This window comes from Olea europaea, unplaced genomic scaffold (genome assembly GCF_002742605.1).
Source record: "Olea europaea var. sylvestris unplaced genomic scaffold, O_europaea_v1 scaffold682, whole genome shotgun sequence".
Classification (NCBI taxonomy): Eukaryota; Viridiplantae; Streptophyta; class Magnoliopsida; order Lamiales; family Oleaceae; genus Olea; species Olea europaea.
In genome coordinates, this window is record NW_019265206.1 from 365,928 (window position 1) to 370,215 (window position 4,288).

Below are 4,288 nucleotides of genomic sequence, written 5' to 3' on the forward strand. Positions count from 1 at the left end.
GTAATTTTTTCTCTTTTTGGGCATTTGTAGCTAAAATTTTATTCCACGGGTATAATCTTCAAGGGGATAAGTGGTGTCAAAATATTGTGCACATTTTACAGAACATGTAAACATGATTATGATATATGCAGGTAAGGTCGTTTCTTGGAACTCTTCCAAGTTGTTTTCGAATATACTTGTTGTCCGTCTTCTTTAGAGAAGGTTCTAGTTTACTTTATACTTTGACGTACAATAGCTATGTTGTTTACTTGCCTTTTATGAGATTAGGACAAATATTTTTGTTTAATGTTGAGATTAATGGAGACTGACTAGATGTTCAACTACCTTTATTATGTTTCTTTGGTATAACTAGCTTTATACTTATTAAATCCTAAAGGTGTTGCAAATTGGTTGCTAGTTATGCTTTGGTTTGCTTGTCTGTTGATGCTAACTTGAATGTAAACTACTAAACTATGATGTTTGAAGCTCAGGTGTCACCATATGTTTCTGGTTATCATATTCTTCTTGTTTGCATTCAATAGAAAAAAGTATATCTGAACCAAAAAAAAATTTAGTGATGGGACTGCAGGGACGGAGCCAGGTAATTTGTTCAGTGCAGGCATAATTTAACCCACGTCGAACATTGAATTTTGATCATAAATTTAATGATGATAAAACTATAAAAAAAAAAATCTAAAAATGACAGTTTATAATTAAATGTGTTCCTTGCAAGTTTTCATATTTTGATAAGCGAAGTCCAAATCAACTTATACCTAAAATCAAGTAAAATCGTGGGATATTGCTTTAAAAAAAAAAAAAAAAATTTGTTTTGGGCCTAAAAATTATGCCCGCACTCGTCCTCACATGGCTCCGCCCATGGATGGGAGGGAGATATCAATCATTGAACCCTCGACTTCAGTTGTAAAAGAAATAATCTTTAACCTACTATGATAAGGTGAATTGGTAAAATAAATTAATACTTGACTATCTATTTCCCTAGGGCTTTTTTTCTTTCTTACTTTGAGTCGGGGCTTGCGGGCATCTTGAAATGAAAGACTCATTTTCTGACCCCATTTTGTTTACAGACATGGTTCCTCAGTTGACCATTTTCCTCTGGTGGTTGTCCCAGGCCGTAGCACAAAATTTTATAATGAAATTAGTTCAAAATGAATAAGATCTTTCTACTTAAAAGAACGGCTGAAAACAAGGTTCTCTAGTTTACAATTTGATCGCTACATTGGTTCATTTGTCTTTATGTTTACCATTTATTGTCCACGGAATCTGTATGTCTTTTTTATTATACTCTTGTTTAGGACAGGACTAAGCTAAATTATAATAACCCATATCACATGTTTCTATAATGTTTCATTTTACATCGCTTGTTTGTATCTTCCTTCAACCTAAAATGCCCAAAATTTGTAGCATGTTCTCCAGGCTAAAGACCTCCCAATAAAATATAAGGGTATAAGCTAACTTGCAACTATAAAACAAGTTCGTACCAAGAAATAACCACCCTGTCTTAGGTTATATGTTCCTGAGATTTGTATAAACATAAATATATTAGCTGATAATTTTATATGAAGAGATACCCTTAAACAATTCATTTGAAACAATTCCTTCTATTGAATTTTTGGTTTATGTGGAGACAAATTTCATCAACTTGCATTCATTTATGATGCTAGTACTTACAAGACTTTTAAGGATTGTTTATCTGAGGTTCTTTCTTAAAGAAATCCAATCATGTTGTGATGTACAAAAAATGTATAGATTCACTCTTTTTTTAATGAGCTACTCACATGCATATATACTGCAATTGATGAATGAATCATCATGCATGTTTGGTGGAAATAGAATTTTAATATTTAGATAAATTGCTTCTCTTTCATGTATCGTTGAACGAGTTCGATAATTATTGTAGAGTTTTCCATTTTTATTTTTATTATTATTTTTTTTTTTTGGGCTTACAATTGATGTCTTTTAACTATTGGTAAAGCTAATGCTTGTACTTGGTTATTTGCTCAGGCTCTCGAACCATTGGCTTATTGTCGTATTTTATCAACAATTCTAAATTCTATTATGAGCAACCAAAACACTACAAATACATAATCTTCTCTTAACATAGTTTATTTCTAAAATCTTGTGTTTTAAATGGGGTTCAACCTAAGAAAAAAGAATCACCCAAAAAAATAAAAATTGGTCTATCATTTGATGCGAATAGGCCAAGTATAGATGGCAAGATCAAGAAAATTTTGTCCAACATTAATTCTTGGCCTCGTTATTTCAATTTAAAATTTTTTGAATAGTAATTTTTGGGAGGATGTGTGGTTGAAAAAGAAGGAACAGATTTGGTTGAAAATGATATAAAAAATTATAATTTGAAATAACGATGGCTAAACTAGAATTACCCAAAAGTTCGTCTACGATGCTAAAAAATAAATTTTTCGTCCAGAGTTGAAAAATTAATTAATTCCCGTTACATGCGGATGTTTCTCTCAATTAACATGTTATGTGGTGTTTATGTAGCCGTCAAATGTCCACTCAATTCCCACGCTTAATTTGTCTCATTGGTTGACTAACTTCCCTTTCTTCCACCTCTCAGTTCACGGGACTTTCCATTATTTGTATTTTGAATTCAAGGATGGTTTAAATATTATACACATTTTAGAATGTATTATGGGCTTAGGATTCTGATTAAGTTAATGACTAATTAATTGATTGATTAAGATGTTAATATATATTTTACTATATATACATGAAGAGAGAGCCATTTCACATGACTTAGAGCAAGCTCCACCACACTTCAACTTTGTGTATTTAAATAAAGTAGATAGTGTCAATTGGAATGCATGGAAGATACATTTGGAATATGGGTTTAAAGAAAAGAACTTTGTGATAAAATTTATTGGTTGTATTATATGTTTGAATCAATTAATTTAAAAGGTTTTATATAAGGAACTTCAATATGATTTTAGAATAGATAGACGTCTTGAATCTAAGTTTCATCTAAATTGAAAATAAAAATAAATTTGATCGTATATTCCTTCTTTAATAACCTGAGTATTTAGATAATGTGATTCTCATGACATCTAAACTACAAATACCTTAAGTTCAAGTCTCGTCGTCTCCTATTTATGAAAATTGTTCATTCAAATATTTGAGGAAAAAAATGTATTTGACCTACCAGTGAAGGGGCATTTATATGAAAAAAATAGTAAACAAATTTGTCATCTTTATAAGAGATTATGTTTTATATGAATAAAATCGAGTCATGCCCATGTAGTTTTTATAACTTAAATATGCTATAAACGTATCTAAAAAGGATTACAACTTGTAAAGTAAGTCAAATTATAGTTGTCTTTTTCTTCCCTTTTTATTTTTTTATTTTTTTTTTATTTTTTATCCTTCCAAAGCTATGGTTGTAAAAGGAAGCAAACATGATTTGAAAGTTAATGGGGTTGTATGATGATAGCATCATGTCTCAAATTAATAATCTTAAACTAACATGGACAAAAAAAATGAGCTTTCATTGGTTTGATTTTCATGATAAATACATTTAGGTGGGCCACAATTGTGATTCGGATGATCTTAAAAGATAATTCGACGAAGACTTCAATTAACAACATCATGATTAGTGTCATTAAAAGTGTTTAATATTAGGTGGTGGAACCATAACTTCAGGAAATTTGTTGATTAATCAACTAACTAGCTCGATAAAGTTGATTGGGAAATGCTAAAAACACTACACGAATTCTAAAACAGTAGGGGTCCCTTACCCCACCCCCAGTTGGGGTAGGTCATTGGGGGAGTTCTCCTGTAGGGCTCTACAAAAAAATCTAACACAGTGTCCCAACATGTTAATTTGAACAGGTGAGAGACCAGTTGGAACAATGGATGCACAGTCACATGTAATTTCCCTGTAACAATGAAGTGGCCATGTGCTTATCTCTTCTTTTTTCCTTAAACATACATGTATGGTTAGTTTTGACTATGTTGTCTTAACATGTTTGGATATAAAATCTTGGGGAATTTAGAATGATTAGATTCATGTTTCCAAAGGGGTTATAATGAGATAGGAAAATGAAGATCTATTCACGCTAAGATGTTTAGTGAATTACTTCAATTTCCTTGTAAACTCAAGACTATCTTCGTGTACAACCAATATTAAAATTTTTGTTGGAACATCTCTCACAATTCCCCTCAAACAGAGTAATATAATATCATGATCCACACATGATTATCACATCTCCCTTTGACAATGACGTCTTCCATCCTAGTTTAACCAAGAAGTTCTACGTCATCACAAACCCTT